Genomic DNA, 20,241 nt, shown 5'->3' on the forward strand with positions numbered 1-20,241 from the left:
CCATCTTTCACAGCAGGCGTAGCACAACACCTATCCTCAGCTTTAAGAATCCAATATTACCTTCACTCTGCTGGAGATCGCAGTCCTCTGGAAAGGTGAAAGGGCTAATCCTACTATAAAGAAGACTCTAGCTAAATCAGAGGCCTGACTATCTGTAACACCCATAGCTTACTGCGGATTTGAACTGCTCCAAAGTAAAACGTATAATTAAGTCCGTTGAGTTAACATACGGAAGGCCTTTCCTAACCACAGATCTCCTAACAGATGAAAGGATGCATCCATTACAAAAATATGTCATCAATCTAGGACACGTGCAAAGGCACTCTGTGAATATGGAAACAAGAGTCTTCCCCTCCCACATGGGAGGAAAATTCAGTTTCAGCTCAGCTAGGGATTTAGTCTTACTAAAGACGTGGGAGGAAGTTCTCCAGCTGAGCAGCTTTCCCCAACGTGGAAAGGACCACGCAAGGACACCTGAGCTTTCCAACAGACGTTCAACGCCAAGGGATTCACAGGTGGGTGCACCTGTGTGGAAGTAAAGCTGTTGCTTATTCTGGGAGCCCAATCCGAGGCTGGGGGAGGTGAGCGCAGGGCTATTTAAGCTTTGGCGGCGGGCAGGCTGGGTCGCTCCGCGTCTGCTCCTCCTTCTCGCCTTTCTCCTACAGCCCTGATCCCACCTTGGTCATGAGGGAAATCGTGCTCACGCAGACCGGGCAGTGCGGGAACCAGCTCGGCGCCAAGGTTGGCAGCCGGGGCTCTGAGGCCCCAGCCCGGGCCTGCCGGGGGCTGGGGAAGATGTTGGCAGTGGCGGGGACGGTGTCCCTGCATTACGGCCCCTGGGCTCCCTGCCGGGGACGCGGTGGAACTGGGTGCTGGCGAGGCGGCCGGGGTGGACTCCAGGGACACGGCGGCCTAGGGATGGGGGTGCGGATGAGGGTCGGGGTGGGAGAGGGGCTGGGGCGCCTCCGTGATTCAGCCCTGGCCTGTCTGGTCCCTCCCGTCTCTGGCAGTTCTGGGAGGTGATCTCTGATGAACACGCCATCGACTGCGCTGGCACCTACCACGGGGACAGCCACCTGCAGCTGGAGCACATCAATGTGTACTACAACGAGGCCAGCGGTGAGATCCCCTCCTTCCCCACCGCCCTCCTGGGAACGCGGCCCTCCCCTCGTTCATGCGCTCCCGCCCCACTCAGGTGGCAGGTACGTGCCCCGCGCTGTGCTCGTGGATCTGGAATCGGGTACCATGGTCTCTGTGCGCTTGGGGCCCTTCGGGCAGGTCTTCAGGCCAGACAACTTCATCTTCGATGAGCTGCGGGAAAGGGCTGGGGCCACGGCAGCTCAAAATCTAGGAGTGCCCCAAGGTCATCCTGTGGGAACTGTGGAGCCAGGGCCCCTGAACATCCTCCTGTCCTCCCAGTCGAGTCGCTCAGTCCATCTCTCCTAAACGGGCTTTGGGAGGAAGGCCCGGGTGTCTCCTCAAGGTGAGGAGCTACTGATGTAAACTCCCTGCAGGGAGCTGAGTTGGGGCCGTGGCTACTGCCTTCCCTGAAAATGGGCAGGAGCTACCTGCAGCAAGGTCTGTTAGCCCCTCTCAGGTTTGACTCCTGACTTAATTCCTAAAGGGGAAGCTGCCGTCCTTTAACTCCGGGGGAGGGGGTTTCATTTGCTCCACCTGCTGTGAGGTCTGTTAGCCCATGTCAGGTTTGACTCCTGACTTAATTCCTAACAGGGGAAGCTGCTGTCCTGTAACTCCGGGGGAGGGGGTTTCATTTGCTCCACCTGCAGGACGAATGGTGCTTTCACCTCACAGGTGACACTTGGCCCTTTTTGCATTATGGTGTTGACAACTGATGACCATAAACCTGGCCATCGAGTGACTGGCTGTACTGTCTTACAGGTCAGAGTGGGGCTGGAAACAACTGGGCCAAGGGACACTACACAGAAGGCGCGGAGCTGATGGAGTCAGTGATGGACGTCGTCAGAAAAGAGGCTGAGAACTGTGACTGCCTGCAGGGTTTCCAGCTGACCCACTCCCTGGGTGGGGGGACTGGGTCTGGGATGGGTACACTTCTGCTCAGTAAGATCCGGGAGGAGTACCCAGACAGGATCATAAACACATTCAGCATCCTGCCCTCGCCCAAGGTGTCGGACACCGTGGTGGAGCCCTACAACGCCACCCTCTCAGTCCACCAGCTCATAGAGAACGCGGATGAGACCTTCTGCATAGATAACGAAGCGCTGTATGTCATATGTTCCAGGACCCTAAAGCTGCCCACATGCACCTATGGTGACCTGAACCACCTGGTGTCTGCGCCCATGAATGGGGTCACCACGTGCCTGCGCTTTCCAGGCCAGCTGAATGCCGACCTGCGGAAGCTGGCCGTGAACATGGTCCCGTTTCCCCGGCTGCATTTCTTCATGCCCGGCTTCGCCCCACTGACAAGCCGGGGCAGCCAGCAGTGCCGGGCCTTGACCGTGGCTGAGCTCACCCGGCAGATGTTTGATGCTAAGAACATGATGGCGGCCTGCGACCTCCGTCACGGCCGCTGCCTAACGGCGGCCCCATTTTCAGGGGTCGCAGCCCATGAGGGAGGTGGATGAACAGATGTTCAACATTCAAGATAAGAACAGCAGCTACTTTGCTGACTGGCTCCCCAACAACGTAAAAACAGCCGCCTGTGACATCCCACCCCGGGGGCTGAAAATGTCGGCCACCTTCATTGGGAACAACGCAGCCATCCAGGAACTCTTCAGGCGTGTCTCAGAGCAGTTTACAGCAATGTTCAGGCGCAAGGCCTTCCTCCACTGGTACACGGGCGAGGGCATGGATGAGATGGAATTCACCGAGGCCGAGAGCAACATGAACGACCTGGTGTCTGAATATCAGCAATATCAGGATGCCACTGCCGAGGAGGAGGTGGCCTACAACTCTCCTTTTCTAGGTAAAGGGGGGAAGCAGTGTGGATTCTTTACTGTGTTCTGACAGCCATGTGTCACTACGCACTTGTTCGTTTGTGTCTTCACCTCTCCTGCTGCTGCATTTTAAAGCACTTTCGTAGTATGCAGTTTTGCCTAATGTATTTTCACAGCATCTGGCTTCACCGCCAACTTTCCATGGGCCCTCTGGCTACTGCTGCCAGATGCGCATAGTTGTCCTGCAAGGCTGAAGCTGTCTGGGCTTATCACGTGCCCAGGAACAAGCATTCCAGTGGTTCCAGGAGGGGTCGGCATGGGCTGTGGACATGGCAGGCAGGCTTCACACGGACTTGGGGATGCCCTGGGCCTTGGGCAGCGATGTGGTGGAAAACCTGTTCCTGAAGGCAAGCCTTGGCTTATCCCGTGTGCCAAACTTCTAGGGGACCAGCGGGCCCTCTGTTTCTGGAACTTTAAAAGGGGTCAGCGACCCTGATGGACAATGTCTCCAAAGTCACATCTCGGGATAGGAATGTGGTCACAGCTGGCTCTGAACCAGCAATGAAGGCTGGGCAAGTGGGAGCCCAGCCACTCCATCACCATGACGGCCTGGGTGTGTTTGTGTGGCCTCATGCTCTTAACGAGGTGGGCATGGGATATCTGGCAGGGATACACTGGGCAGGAATCGAGCCCAGTGTAGACTCACATGCACTGAACCCTATGTAGAAGGGGATTAGGTCCCGGGGGCCGTAGATGTGGTTGCTGTGCCTGTGACATGCACTGAACCCCATGTAGAAGGGGATTAGGTCCCGGGGGCCGTAGATGGTGGTTGCTGGGCCTGTGTGCTCAGGGCAGTCTCTCCAAAGGTGCAGATGGGGTTTCTGAGCAGGACCTGGGGAGACAGGCAGGTAGGTACTCACAAGTGCTGCTTCCCCCAGCTGGCAACCAGTGAGAAAAACGCCCGAGTGGAGGTCTGACCTGCCCCAGTCTGGAGGGCTGATGGTCTCCGGAAAGGTGGGTGATGCGTACTGTCTGCTGTCTCCTTGTCCCCACTCCAAAACTTCAGGCAAAGATAACCCAAGATTGTTAGGATGAGCCTGGTGAGGGTGGCACCTTTGGGGACAGGCCCATCAGCCTGGCAGAGTCTCCTCCCCAGGCTTCTCAGGGAGCCTGGACTGCAAAGCCTGCTTTGGGGAAGCTGTCAAATAAGAGGTGTGTGTGTGAGCTGGGTGCTGGGCAGCCTGCGCGGACAGGGCTCTTCTCCCTGGCTCTTGTAGAACTTGTCCATTGTCTGTGATGACCCCTTGGTAACACCCCCCCCACCCCCACCCCCACCCCCACCTCCATCACACAGATAAGATGAAGCCAGCATAGCCTGCGGGTGAGCAGATGTACAGGTTCTACCCCAGGTCCCCTGGGCATACCCACCTGCCTTTGACGTGTCCGGGAAAACAGGTGAGGCCCCTTTTTCTCTGAATGTTGGCAATAGTCTATTGTAGCCAAATGGGGAACAGACAGGCAGGAGAGTGCCTCATCTTGAAAGAAGTGGCTCCTGGAAGCAGCTGGGAGGTGGGAGAGGTCCCCCATGCTCCCCCAACCTGTTCTTGGAGCAGGAAAACGGGCCTCTGTGACACCCCCCTCAGTGGCTCTCACTCTCTGAGGGAGGTCCTTGCCCAACCCAGGTGCTCACCCCTCTGAGATGGTCTTGCATGGACCTGGTTGGGTAGGTTCAGCTGTAGCAACCATTGGAACCTGCCCACACCTAGTGTCTCCACTCACGTGTGGAGCTAGACGTTCCTCCCTCCCATAGTGGTACAGCCAGTGGCAGAGGGGGCAAGTCACTGCTGCAGTTCCCACCTGGGTCTGAGTGGGGGGTCCGGCTTGGTGCCCATGTATTTCCCAATTACCTGGTTCCATGTGGGGCTTCATGGACAGGAGTGGTGCTTTTCCAGGCCTCTTTTCCACATGCCAGCTACAGGCCCAGGTTTCCCAAGTTTCTGGAGCCCCTCTTCCAGCCTGGCAAGCATGGCGTGTTGTGGGGGAAGGACATCAGGCCTACAGGCAGCAGAACCTGTCTGGGTATGTTCTCTACCCCTGGAGGCCCCTGGTTGTTTACTTCTTTGGGTGACAGTCGGCTTAGAATCTTAACATTCTTGTAGGACTCCAGAACTGTACAGACAGGGGCCCAGGAGGGAGCAGGGGCTGGGACTGGCAGCTAACCAGTGGAGTGGGGGTTGTAGGGCTCAGTTTGGTCTTGCAGGGAATTCAGAGAGGCTTGGATTTGCTGAAGCTCTAGATGAGCTTGGACTGGGATATGGAAACAGCATGGAGCCGGGGCCCTTCTGCACACTGGAGTCTGAGTAGTTGCACCCTGGTGCATCCATAGGTGTTCCCCACCTGGAGAACAGCTGTGGATAGAAGCCGGGAGAGCTGTGGAGAGAAGAGGAGGAGGAGGGAGTCTCGGGGCAGTCCCATCAGCCAGGCAGGGCCTCTGCAAGTGAGATGCAGATCCAGCCTGTTGGCCACTTAGAAGCTGCTTGGCTGGCTGCAGATCATCTGACCTCTGCTCACCAGTAAATTGGGGTTGCAGTACCACTTACCTTCTGAGATTTCTGCAGCTTGAAGGGGCAGCAAACACCATGTGCTGAGAAGGCGCCGAACTCAGGCAAGCTTTTCCAAGAGCACCTTATCAGATTAACATCCAGCCTGTACAGGATACCATCAAATCTCCCCACCCCTCATTCCAACGGAAGAAAAGGGAGTCTCTGTCCTTGGGGAGCAAGCACAGGCCTATCTATGCAGTGGGCACATGGCCCAGGTGGGGGAAAGGCCCTTGGATACGTGCTGGTTTCACCAACCGTCTGTGGGTTGGGTTTGGCCTGGACCCCTGTACCCCAGGAGGCCAGCAGCCCCCTGCATGGGAGAGGACTTGGGAAGGTGGGTAGGATGGCTGAGCTTTGAGGGAAGCCATTATTTGGCCTCATGGGAAATGGTGCAGGTGGTTGTTGGTGGCTCAGTTTTGCAGGACCTGGGTGATGACCCAAGGAGTGAAAATTGTCTTTTTATGAGAAATTGCCAAAATTGATGCAAGCTCACAGTTGAAAAGGTGCGTAATGCTGATAGTGGGCTTCATCTGCCCCTTCCCCACAAGTAACTGGTGTTCAGAGGTGGATTTGGTTCTCTCCCAGCCTTTCCCCTTTGCATGTAGCTGTGCATGTACTTTTGCGTGTACACACACATGTTCCCTGGAGGGGTTTTATTTTTTTATTTGGGGGGGTAACTAGTGAGGCAGATCTTGTCTTTTAAGTGTGGAGTCCTCTATGGAGTGGGCATCAGGTACTTCCTAGCTAGCCCCTGCCAGCTGTTTGGCTGCCCCAGTTTCTGCCCTTCACAGACATGCTGGCCACCTGGTGTGACATTCAGTGGCCTTGTTTGCAGCTAGTATGATACAAGTGGATCAGGTACATTATAAACTGAAAAAGTACACAACATGCAGAGGGAAAGGATAAATGACCATGTGTGTCCTGCTCTGCTGAAGTCCACATCACATGACTGAGATGACATTTTTTCATCTAACATTTGGGCCCTGAGAAAAGGCATCTGTTTTACTTTTTATTTATAACAGAGTTAGAAGAAATACTACCAGGCTTTCTTTTCCATTATCCCCAATTCCCGCTTTGCCCCCTCAGGTTTACCTACCTCAGAGAGAAAGAGGAGCTCACCTGGTTAATGACAGCCTGAAATTATTTGAGCCAGGTCACTGTGTAAAGGTCAGACTGCTTCTGTCTCCTTGTGCATCACTTGCGCAGCTCAGATATTTCATAGCTCCCTGTATACAGGTAGATGTGTTGCCCTCCTAGCTGCTTTCTTCGTTTGATACATGCCTGAGAGCATGTGGGAGCGCTTAAGGTCTAGGCTCATGGGAGGACTGTTCTGCCGACCCCAGCTCATCTCTCCAGCTCAGCCTGCATGCATGCCTTCCTTCATCTGATTCCAGAGTAGGGATGGGAGGTCTCACATTGACCTCAAGTTTATGTGACTTTTTCCACCTCAGCTTTCCCAGACAGCCCCTGCTGTGGGACTTGTAAGGAGATTTGTGAAGTCAGTATCTACTTTTCTTGTGTGGGTGTTTATAAATTATTCCCCTGGAGAGGAATAAATGTTAGAGTTACTCCAAACCCCTAACATACAAACATGTAAGCCTGGCCCTTTTTTGGTGGTAAAATATATATAACATAAAACTTACCATTTTAACCATGTTTAAATGTACAGTTCTGTGGCATCCAGTATATTCAGTGTTATCCAACCATCTAATTAATCACATTTATCCATATCTACAACTTTATCATCCTAAAATGAAACACCATACCCATGAAGAAGTCACTGACTAGAAGACTGATGTATTTGACTCCATAAAAATTGAAACTCTGTATGAGAGAAAAATGCCTCCAAGTCAAAAGTCAACAGACTGGGGAGATCTGCAACATACATGACAGATAAAAAGCTAATTTGGGATATATACATACATATGGATATATGTAAATATCCATTTTAAACACCATTTTAAAAATACCATCCTTTCCCCATTGAATAGTGTTGACTCCCTTGTTAAAAATCATGACCATATTTTTTGGTTCTTTATTTCGATTGCATTGGTCTTTATGTCTGCCTCTATGCTGGTACAGCATTGTTCTGGGTACTGAAGCATTGAATAAGTTTGAAACCAGGAGGTGTTAGTCCTCTAACTTTCTTAGCTTTTAAGATTGATTTGGCTACCTGAGATTTTTTGAGATTTCATTTGAATTTTAGAATAGGTTTTTCTATTTTTGCAAATATTGGAATTTTTATAGTGATTTTATTGAATCTGTAAGTGACTATAGATAACAATGGCATCTTGACAAGGTTTTGTCTTCCAGTCCATAAACACATGATGTATTTTCATTTATTTGTGTCATCTTTAATACTTTTCTGCCATGTTTATAGTTTTTGCTGTACAGGTTTTTCATTTCCTTGGTTAAGTGGGTTTCTAAGTATTTTATTCTTTTGATACTATCATACATGATACTGTTGTTTTGATTTCTTCAGATTATTGTTATCGTAGAAATACAACTGATTTTTGTGTATTGATTTTGTATCCTGCAGCTTTGCTGAATTTTATTTATTGCGTCTGACAGTTTATTTCACAGAAACTAAAAGATTTTTAATATATAAGGTTATGTCATCTGCAAACAGATAATTTTACTTTTTAAAAAACTGGAATATCTTTTATTCTCTTACTCATGTTTTAACTAACTAGAACCCTCAGTACTATATTAAATAGAAGTAGTAAAAGCAGGAATCCTTGTTTTTGCTCTTAGGGTAAAAGTTTTCAGTCTTTCACCATGTTAGCTGTGTTTTGTTTTCGTTTTTGTTTTTTTTATATGACATTATGTTAAGATGTTTTCTTTTTATAGTTTATTAAGTACATTTTATCATGAATGTGGGTTAAATTTTGACAAATGCTTTTTCTTTGATTAAAATGTGATCACATGATGGTTTTTTCCTTTATGTTAATGTGATATTGTGCTGATTTTCATGTGTTGGAACATAATTTTATTTCAGGAGTCAATTATACTCATTCATAGTGTATAATCCTTTTACTGTACTGCTAAGTTTGAGTCGCTGGTATTTTAGGATTTTTGCATCAGCATTTGTAAGGGATGTTTGTTTGTAGTTTTCTTATGGTGCCTTTGTCTGCCTTGGTGTCGGGGTAATACTGTCCTCGTAGAATAAGTTAGAAAACATTACATCCTCTTCAACGTTTTGAAAAAGTTTGAGAAAAACTGGTGTTAATTCTGCTTTAAACGTTGGGTAGAATTCAACAGTGAAGCCATCTGGTCCAGGCTTTTCTTTGTTGCTGGGTTTTTGATTACTGATGCAATCTTCCTGCTGAATCTCCTTGCTGAATAGGTTTATTCAACTTTTCTGATTCAGTCTTAGGTTTTTTGTTTCTAGGAATTTGTTCATTTTATTTAGGTTATTCAAGTTTTTAGTGTATAATTCCTTATGGTACTCTCCTACATCCCCTTTTTACTCCAAAAATTTGTTAGTAATGTACCCATTTTATGTTTGAGTTTAGTAATTTGAGTATTCCCTTTTTTTTAGTCAATCTAGTTAAAATTTTGTCAGTTTTGATCTTTTTCAGAGAACAAACTTGGTTTTGTTGATTTTTGATATTGTTTTTCTGTTCTCTATTTCACTTATTTCCACTGCTATCTTTATCATTTTTTAAATTTTGCTAGCTTTTAGTTGTCCCTCTTTTAGTAGTCCCTCTTTTTCCCTCTGTTTTTAGTTCCTTAGGAGTAAAGTTGTTTCAGTATCTTATGTTTTATAATTTATAGCTATAAATTTTCCCCTTATGGTACTGTTTTTGATGTATATCTTAACTTCTGGTATTTCATCCAGTTTACTCTCCATCCTTTGTTTGATACATGAACAAATTACACGAGTGAAGAATACCACTGTGTTTTCTTAAATACTTTTCAACTTCAGTAACTCATGCAAGGATCAAATGTGAGAGAAATAGAGAACCTCAGGATCAACTCAAGTATTTGGAAAAAAGTACTGAAAAATGAGGTGGGGTAGTTTCCAAACTGACCTGCTCAGCATCGAAAGGATTCTTGTTTCTTAAGGAAGCCATGGAGTTTTATCAGCTTAAAAGTGAGTGGTTGGTAAAATGAATTTCTTTTTCTTTTAAACTTATTTTTGAAACTTCTATTCTTGTTTGTGGATTGTGGTTTGTTAGAATAGTGATTATTTTGTTTTTGAGATGTTTCTTGTATTTTTGTTTTTATTTTTTTAAGGCAGAGTCTTGCTCTGTCACCCAGGCTGGAGTACAGTGGCTCAATCTCAGTTCACTGCAACCTCCACCTCCCAGGTTCAAGTGATTCTCCTGCCTCAGCCTCCCGAGTAGATGGGATCACAGGCGCCCGCCACCACACCCAGCTAATTTTTGTATTTTTAGTAGAGATGAGGTTTCACCATGTTGGCCAGGCTTGTCTCAAACTCCTGACCTCAAGTGATCCACCCACCTCAGCCTCCCAAAGTGCTGGGATTACAGATGTGAGCCACTGTGTCCAGCCTGTTTCTTGTATTTGATGATGAAAATCTGTTATTGACAGGCACTCAGCCTGTTTCTTGTATTTGATGATGAAAATCTGTTATTGACAGTAAGAGGATGGGGGCTTAGGTTAGCAACAGGGTGTTAGAAAAGCAGCAGTAAAATTTTGGTTCTCAAAACAGTTGATGTCTTATTCCTTTTTTTGAACATGGGTTTTACTTAAAAAGGCCAGCCATTTTGAAACTTGATTTTATTGTCATGTTCTCATTTTAAAATTCATCTTGGGGTTTGTATGAATTGGCAGCCCTATGTGGGAAATTTCAGTTTTGCATATTTTCAGATTATTTTCATTTTTACATCAGAGATTTTGAACAGATGCTATACAAAAGTATTCATGTATTTATTCAACAAAATTTAGTGCTGGTCATGTTGCAAGCACTTAGTGAACTTCATGCTGTACGTGCCTCAGGTACTTTTGTGAATGTAATGGCAACATCAAAAACTGCCCTTATACACCTTATAAACCTTTAATTTCAAGGCATGTTGATGAGCGGGCATCTGCTATAACGTGCTTTCACGGTCATTTAATTCACCATTATTTGGGTATACCTTATATTAAAGCTGATTACTAAAAATTGGAAACTATTTGACCATATCTTTATCTTGCCTTTTTCCTTAACATATGTAGATCAATGGAGTAACTGAGAATCAATTTTAGGGATAGTTATAAAAATCTTAACTTTGCAACTATTACTTTGTCCTCAATGTAATAACTGCAAAAAATAATTTACGTTTCAAAGGCTTTAATCTTTGTATTTTTTTTTTTGAAAAGGAGCCTTCACCGAGATTCCTTAAAAATTCTTGCTCTTACAGTAGAGGCTTATAGGCTCATGGATATGGTCCTCTAATGGATCTGTACCACTTCAGTTCTCTAATTGTCGCCCTCCTGTGGTGAAAATTAAAGCTTATTTTCATTTCATGTCTAGGATGTAGTATGTTCTTGTTGGGAAAAGATGATGTTGCTGAGAAATAAGTGCCTTCAGTATCACTGTGTGTCACTTAATAAATATGACTAATATATACTTTTACCAATTGCTACAATTTGATGCTTAAACAGCTATCTTTAAATTATACTTTTTCTTTGGTTAAAGTAATTATAATGCACATTAATTATTTTTACCTAATTTTCTTATGTAGACTGCCATTCTTAGAACTAAAACTTTCAAATGTTTATATTACAAGTACAATTATTATTTATTTTTATTATTGTCATCTTTTTTTCTGTAGCCAAATGTAATCAACTCCCTTACTTTCACTTCCTTTTTTGAATCAGAATATTACACTTATACAAGCAAGAGCAACAGCTCTATATCCAGATCACTGCAGTGCTTAGAAGATACAACAGAAGATACAATTGCAGTGCTTAGAAGATACAACAAATTAGGAAATCCAAATTTCCAGGAAGTCTCTGCACACACCTCTAGTACAAAAGATGCTTCAGAGACTAGAGTGTCAGAGGGCAAAGAGAGGAAATATTCAACTCCCAGCTCAGGTCAAAAGGGAAGAAAGCCTGGTGTTGAAAGAAATCCAAGAATGACTGTGTCTGCAACTCACCCCTTTCTGTGAAGTATTCATGGTGTTTTAGTTAAAATGTTTGTTCTTATGATGGTCAATAATATTAATAGTTATGCTTTGTAAAATAATTTATTCTTATAATTAATGGATCATTCTAAATTATTATATGTTTAGTTGCTGTAGTAAGATGACATCAAAGATTTGCTGCCTGTTAAATGTTTCTTGCATCTTTGCTTTATTTTTATATTATGATCTGTGCTTCCAAAGTTGAGGGGTAATTTTATTGTTTATACAAATGTAGAATAAAGCTTAAGTTTGGGGAGAAAAATAAAAGCTAGAGTTTTCCTTTCAGCTTTATAGAACAGTCATTTCTATAAATGTTTTTTATGTAGCTTTCCTAGTTCCACATTTAAAAAGATAAATATGGGGATCTACACAGGACGCAGTAAATAATAGTTGTTGATTAATAATGCATTTATTATAAAGCTTGAAGCAGAATTTTGCTCAGCCTACATATCTTTTATGGTCAGGCTACTATAATTATGTAATACCCAGTTAAATTTCAATTTCAGATAAACAAGGAATAATGTTTTAGTATAAGTATATCCCAAATATTGCATGGGATATATTTACACTGAAAAAAGTATTTGTTAATCTGAAATTCAAAATTAACTGGGCATGCTATATTTTCTGTGGCAACCCTGTTTTATGGAGAACAGAGTAAGTCAGCTAAATTTTAGAATACTTAACCTGGTGTTCTAGGTCTTTCCTTTTTGTAATTATTATTATTTGGAGTCAGGGTTGTGCTCCATCACCCAGGCTGGAGTGCAGTGGCAAAATCAGTGCCCTGCAGCCTTGAGCTTCTGGGCTCAAGTGATTCTGGCACCTCTGCCTTTGCCTCCCAAGTAGCTAGTACCACAGGTATGTGGGCCTGGATAATGTTTTTTTTTTTTTTTTTTTTTTTTTTTCTCCTCATAGAGACAGGGTCTCAGGGTGGTCTGGAACTCCTGGGCTCAAGCAATCCTCCCACCTCTGCCTTCACCTCCCAAATAGCTGAGACCACAGGCACACACCACCACCATACCCAGCTTATTTTTTTATCAGGTTGGTGCAAGAGTAATTGTGGGTTTTGCCATTGAAAGTAATGGCAAAACCCGCAATTACTTTTTGCACCACCCTAATTTTTTGTGGAGACAGGGTCTTGCCCTGTTGTCTAGGCTGGTTTCCAACTCCTGGGCTTGAGTGACCCTCCTGCCTTGGCCTCTAAAAGTGCTGGGATTACAGATGGGAGCCACTGTACCAAGCTACTTTATATAATTTTTAACATAAACATAAATGTTTTGAGAAATAGAAATGTTAAAACCCTTGGAGGAAAATGTAAAGTATACAATAGAAAAAAAAAATTTAAAAAAATTATCAAAATTTTCAGAGGAACAAAAAATATCCACTTCTTACAATCTTCAGGATTCAATCCCGTTATATCAAACATAAAAAGAAACAGATTCAAGGAAAAAGGCAATCAATCGAGACTGACCTCGAGATGACCCAGATGTTGGAATTAGTGTGGATTTTTAAAGTAGTTATTATAATTCTTACTAAAATCAAAACCCCAAAAACTCTTATAATAAATGGATAGGAAATCACAGCAGAGAAGAAGAAACTACAGTAATAACAAAGGCTCAAGTGGAAATTCTAGAAGTGAAAAAGTTTTCAAAATTAATAATCAGTCGTGTTCAGGAGCAGCTTGGAGGTGGTAAAGAGTCAATGAACCTTAAAATACAATTGAAATGATTCAATCTGAAAAATGTGAGCAGTCATAGGTTGAGGTGAGGGAGCTTTTCCTTTGGTTAGTGCTTTTAGGTAATCTTGGTTTTGATAAGATTACTAGACTGATCTGTCAGGGGCTTGCTAAGCCAGAGTTTATCTTGGTTTCAGTAGTGCTTTAAACAAAACTCATGATAACCTTGTGTTCAAGATAGAAGAAGAATGGACCAGATGACAATATTTAGATGCAGTCATTCTTAATCTCCGTTGCTCGCCCAGTGGTCTAGCTGGGGTTTGTATAAAGTGGAATGGGAGGAACAGGGAAGGAGCCCCCACCTACCCTCTCCCCTGGTCCACTTGTCCTCCTTCACTAGTGGATAAAGTCCGCGGGAACAGGCAAGTTATTTTAAATCTGTATCTTCTGTTGTCAAGATCTGTAATCAGTTCTGCTCGCTGGACTGGGGACAGGAACTGAGGGAATATGAGGGTGAACGAGGTGACATGGAGTCCAGGAACACACTGTGTCTACATGCAGAATGTTTGTGCCAGGAAAGCCAGTCAGCAGGAAGATGGTCTCAGATACCAAGCTAGTGTTGGGAAGCAAGATTCAGTCTCTTGAAGGCGGTGTTCCTCAATGTGTGGTTTGTACCACTTGCTTCAGAATGACCTGGAGTACTTGTTAAAATGCAAATTTTCAGCCCAATGCTAGACCTCCTAAGCCTGCATCTCTACGGATGGGTCTCAGTAGTTGATATTGGAAACATGCAGGTCCCTAGGAGATGCTTATGCATATAAATTTGAACTGTTGTGTTTAAGGGTAAGGGAGCTGGCAAAAGCAAGGAATAGACTAAGCCCTTGGGTGGGAAGGCTCCACAACCTTGGCACTGTTAGCATTCTGGGCAGAAGAGGATTCTGCCACATGCTTCACACCATCCCTAGCCTCTACCCTCTAATACCGTATCCCAGTTGTGAAAACCAAAAATGTCCCCTGGGAGGCAAAATAGTCACCAGTTGGGAACCAAAACCACTGCTTTGTATCAGAGTAGTTAACTTTGTTCCTAATCCAAGGATCAGAACACACGATGAGAGAAAGTCTAGCTATTGGAACTGGAGTGCCAACTTGGAGCTAGACCTACAACAAAAGCACCAAAAGCTCCTTTATAGGGCTGATACCGTTCCTCAGCTACCTAGCTTGTACAGATGCCATGTAACTCTAGATTTGGTGTCAGAAAGAATTTAAAGGCTAGAACTAGTTAGAGTCTCTCAGGTTAGGCCAGCACACAACGTGGACTTTTGACAACATCCAGATGCTTGAACCAACCTCAGTCCTGAGGCAGAATTTCCCATGGCATCTGATACACAGCCTGGATTTGAAACACTCACAGGGATTAGATGCCATGGGAATATTGTGGTTAGGAAGTCTGAAAGAGACGGGCTTCAACAAAGCAGACGTATGCAAAACGTAGCATCTTAACTTTTTTTTTTAACAGAAATGTTCATAGCACCTTTATTTGTAATAGCCTAGAACTAGAAACAACCCAGACATCCTTCAACGACTGAATGGTTAAACAAACTGTTCTATATCGCCACTATGGATTATATTTTTTTTAATTGTACTTTAAGTTTTAGGGTACATGGGCACAACGTGCAGGTTTGTTACTTATGTATACCTATGCCATGTTGGTGTGCTGCACTCCTTAACTCTTCATTTAACATTAGGTATATCTCCTAACGCTATCCCTCCCCACTCCCCTGACCCCAAAACAGGCCCTGGTATGTGATGTTCCCCTTCCTGTGTCCATGTGTTCTCATTGTTCAATTCCCACCTATGAGTGAGAACATGCTGTGTTTGGTTTTCTGTCCTTGTGATAGTTGGCTGAGAATGATGGTTTCCAGCTTCATCCATGTCCCTACAAACGACATGAACTCATCATTTTCATGGCTGCATAGTATTCCATGGTGTATATGTGCCACATTTTCTTAATCCAGTCAGTCATTTTTCGACACTTGGGTTGGTTCCAAGTCTTTGCTATTGTGAATAGTGCCACAATAAACATACGTGTGCATGTGTCTTTATAGCAGCATGTTTTATAATCCTTTGGGTATATACCCAGTAATGGGATGGCTGGGTCAAATGCTATTTCTAGTTCTAGATCCCTGAGGAACTGCCACACAGACTTCCACAATGATTGAACTAGTTTACAGTCCCACCAACAGTGTAAAAGTGTTCCTCTTTCTCCACATCCTCTCCAGCACCTGTTGTTTCCTGACTTTTTAATGACTGCCATTCTAACTGGTGTGAGATGGTATCTAACTGTGGTTTTGATTTGTATTTCTCTGATGGCCAGTGATGATGAGCATTTTTTCATGTGTCTGTTGGCTGCATAAATGCCTGCTTTTGAGAAGTGTCTGTTCATATCCTTCGCCCACTTTTTGATGGGTTTTTTTTTTTTCTTGTAAATTTGTTGGAGTTCATTGTAGATTCTGGATATTAGCCCTTTGCCAGATGAGTAGATTGCAAAAATTTTCTCCCATTCTGTAGGTTGCCTGTTCACTCTGATGGTAGTTTCTTTTGCTGTGCAGAAGCTCTTTAGTTTAATTAGATCCCATTTGTCAATTTTGGTTTTTGTTGCCATTGCTTTTGGTGTTTTAGACATGAAGTCCTTTCCTATGCCTATGTCCTGAATGGTAATGCCTAGGTTTTCTTCTAGGGTTTTTATGGCTTTAGGTCTAACATTTAAGTCTTTAATCCATCTTGAATTAATTTTTGTATAAAGTGTAAGGAAGGGACCCAGTTTCAGCTTTCTATGTATGGCTAGCCAGTTTTCCCAACACCATTTGTTAAGTAAGGAATCCTTTCCCCATTGCTTGTTTTTGTCAGGTTTGTCAAAGATCAGATGGTTGTAGACATGTGGCATTATTTCTGAGGGTTCTGTTCTGTTCCATTGGTCTATATCTCTGTTTTGGTACCAGTACCATGCTGTTTTGGTTACTGTAGCCTTGCAGTATAGCTCGAAGTCAGGTAGCATGATGCCTCTAGCTTTGTTCTTTTGGCTTAGGATTGACTTGGCGATGTGGGCTCTTTTTTGGTTCCATATGAACTTTAAAGTAGTTTTTTCCAATTCTGTGAAGAAAGTCATTGGTAGCTTGATGGGGATGGCATTTAATCTATAAGTTACCTTGGGCAGTATGGCCATTTTCACAATATTGATTCTTCCTACCCATGAGCATGGAATGTTCTTCCATTCGTTTGTATCCTCTTTTATTTCATTGAGCAGTGGTTTGTAGTTCTACTTGAAGAGGTCCTTCATGTCCCTTGTAAATTGGAGTCCTAGGTATTTTATTCTCTTTGAAGCAATTGTGAATGGTAGTTCACTCATCATTTGGCTCTCTGTTGGTCTGTTATTGGTGTATAAGAACGCTTGTGATTTTTGCACATGGATTTTGTATCTTGAGACTTTGCTGAAGTTGCTTATCAGCTTAAGGAGATTTTGGGCTGAGACAATGGGGTTTTCTAGATATACAATCATGTCATCTGCAAACAGGGACAATTTGACTTCCTCTTTTCCTAATTGAATACCCTTTATTTCCTTCTCCTGCCTGATTGCCCTGGCCAGAACTTCCAACACTATGTGGAATAGGAGTGGTGAGAGAGGGCATGCCTGTCTTGTGCCAGTTTTCAAAGGGAATGCTTCCAGTTATTGCCCATTCAGTATGATATTGGCTGTGGGTTTGTCATAGATAGCTCTTACTATTTTGAGATATGTACCATCAATACCGAATTTATTGAGAGTTTTTAGCATGAAAGGTTGTTGAATTTTGTCAAAGGCCTTTTCTGCATCTATTGAGATAATCATGTGGTTTTTGTCTTTGGTTCTGTTTATATGCTGGATTATGTTTTTTGATTTGCATATGTTGAGCCAGTCTTGCATCCCAGAGATGAAGCCCACTTGATCATGGTGGATAAGCTTTTTGATGTGCTGCTGGATTTGTTTTGCCAGTATTTTTTGAGGATTTTTGCATCGATGTTCATCAGGGATATTGGTCTAAAATTCTCTTTTTTTGTTGTGTCTCTGCCAGGCTTTGGTGTCAGGATAATGCTGGCCTCATAAAATGAGTTAGGGAGGATTCCCTCTTTTTCTATTGATTGGAATAGTTTCAGAAGGAATAGTACCAGCTCCTCCTTGTACCTCTGGTAGAATTAGGCTGTGAATCCGTCTGGTCCTGGACTTTTTTTGGTTGGTAAGCTATTAAATATTACCTCAATTTCAGAGCCTGTTATTGGTCTATTCAGAGAGTCAACTTCATGGTGGTTTAGTCTTGGGAGGGTGTATGTGTCGAATAATTTATCCATTTCTTCTAGATTTTCTAGTTTATTTGCGTAGAGGTGTTTATAGTATTCTCTGATGGTAGTTTGTATTTCTGTGGGATCAGGGGTGATATCCCCTTTATCATTTTTTATTGTGTCTATTTGATTCTTCTCTCTTTTCTTCATTAGTCTTGGTAGCGGTCTATCAATTGTGTTGATCTTTCAAAATACCAGCTCCTGGATTCATTGATTTTTTTGAAGGGTTTTTTTTGTGTCTATTTCCTTCAGTTCTGCTCTGATCTGAGTTATTTCTTCCTTCTGCTAGCTTTTGTATCTGTTTGCTCTTGCTTCTCTAGTTCTTTTAATTGTGATGTTAGGGTGTCAATTTTAGATCTTTCCTGCTTTCTCTTGTGGGCATTTAGTGCTATAAATTTCCCTCTACACACTGCTTTGAATGTGTTCCAGAGATTCTGGTATGTTGTGTCTTTGTTCTCGTTGGTTTCAAAGAACATCTTTATTTCTGTCTTCATTTCGTTATGTACTCAGTAGTCATTCAGGAGCAGGTTGTTCAGTTTCCATGTAGTGGAGCAGTTTTGAGTGAGTTTCTTAATCTTGAGTTCTAGTTTGATTGCACTGTGGTCTGAGAGACAGTTTGTTATAACTTCTGTTCTTTTCCATTTGCTGAGGAGTGCTTTACTTCCAACTACGTGGTCAATTTTGGAATAGGTGTGGTGTGGTGCTGAAAAGAATGTATATTCTGTTGATTTGGGGTGGAGAGTTCTGTAGATGTCTACTACGTCTGCTTGGTGCAGAGCTTAGTTAAATTCCTGGATATCCTTGTGAAATTTCTGTCGTGTTGAGTTGATCTAATGTTGACAGTGGGGTGTTAAAGTCTCCCATTATTATTGTGTGGGAGTCTAAGTCTCTTTGTAGGTCTCTAAGAACTTGCTTTATGAATCTGGGTGCTCCTGTATTGGGTGCATATATATTTAGGATAGTTAGTTCTTCTTGAATTGATCCCTTTACCATTATGTAATGGCCTTCTTTGTCTCTTTTGATCTTTATTGGTTTAAAGTCTGTTTTATCAGAGACTAGGATTGCAACCCCTGCCTTTTTTTTTTCATTTGCTTGGTAGATCTTCCTTCATCCCTTTATTTTGAGCCTATGTGTGTCTCTGCATGTGAGATGGGTTTCCTGAGTACAGCACACTGATGGGTCTTGACTCTTTATGCAATTTGCCAGTCTCTGTCTTTTAATTGGAGCATTTAGCCCATTTTCATTTAAGGTTAATATTGTTATGTGTGAATTTGATCCTGTCATTATGATGTTAGCTGGTTATTTTGCTCATTAGTTGATGCAGTTTCTTTCTAGCCTTGATGGTCTTTACAATTTGGCATGTTTTTGCATTGGCTTGTACCCGTTGTTCCTTTCCATATTTAGTGCTTCCTTCAGGAGCCTCTGTTAGGGCAGGCCTGTTGGTGACAAAATCTCTCAGCATTTGCTTGTCTGTAGATTTTATTTCTCCTTCACTGATGAAGCTTAGTTTGACTGGATATGAAATTCTGGGTTGAAAATTCTTTTCTTTAAGAATGTTAAATATTGGCCCCCACTCTCTTCTGGCTTGTAGAGTTTCTGCCGAGAGATCCTCTGTTAGTCTGATGGGCTTCCCTTTGTGGGTAACCCAACCTTTTTCTCTGGCTTCCCTTAACATTTTTTCCTTCATTTCAACTTTGGTGAATCTGACAATTATGTGTCTTGGAGTTGCTCTTTTCAAGTACTATCTTTGTGGCATTCTCTGTATTTCCTGAATTTAAATATTGGCCTGCCTTGCTAGATTGGGGAAGTTCTCCTGGATAATATCCTGCACAGTGTTTTCCAACTTGGTTCCAGTCTCTCCATCACTTTCAGGTACACCAATCAGACGTAGATTTGGTCTTTTCACATAGTCCCATATTTCTTGGAGGCTTTGTTCATTTCTTTTTATTCTTTTTTCTCTAAACTTCTCACTTCATTTCATTCATTTGGTCTTCCATGACTGATACCCTTTATTCCAGTTTTTCTTCCAGTTGATCAAATCGGCTACTAAGGCTTGTGCATTCATCACGTATTTCTCATGCCACGGTTTTCAGCTCCATCAGGTCCTTTAAGGACTTCTCTGCATTGGTTATTCTAGTTATCCATTCATCTAATTTTTTTTCAAAGCTTTTAACTTCTTTGACATTGGTTTGAATTTCCTCCTGTAGCTCAGTAGCTTGATCGTCTGAAGCCGCTTTCTCTCGTCAGTCATTCTGCGTCCAGCTTTGTTCCATTGCTGGTGAGGAGCTGTGTTCCTTTGGAGGAGGAGAGGTGCTCTGATTTTTAGAGTTTCCAGTTTTTCTGCTCTGTTTTTTCCCCATCTTTGTGGTTTTATTTACCATTGGTCTTTGATGATGGTGATGTAGAGATGGAGTTTTGGTGTGAATGTCCTGTTTGTTTTCCTTCTAACAGTCAGGACTCTCAGCTGCAGGTCTGTTGGAGTTTACTGGAGGTCCACTCCAGACCTTTTGCCCAGGTATCAGCAGTGGAGGCTGCAGAACAAC

The 20,241-nt window shown here is 43.4% G+C and overlaps 1 pseudogene; it reads left to right on the top strand.

Annotated features, from left to right (window-relative positions):
- The first annotated feature begins 684 nt into the window (after positions 1-684).
- LOC134759840 (tubulin beta-8 chain-like) lies at positions 685-2,882 on the top strand (annotated as a pseudogene).
- The last annotated feature ends 17,359 nt before the right edge of the window (positions 2,883-20,241 follow it).

Source organism: Pongo abelii, chromosome 14, assembly GCF_028885655.2.
Source record: "Pongo abelii isolate AG06213 chromosome 14, NHGRI_mPonAbe1-v2.0_pri, whole genome shotgun sequence".
In the NCBI taxonomy this organism is placed as follows: Eukaryota; Metazoa; Chordata; class Mammalia; order Primates; family Hominidae; genus Pongo; species Pongo abelii.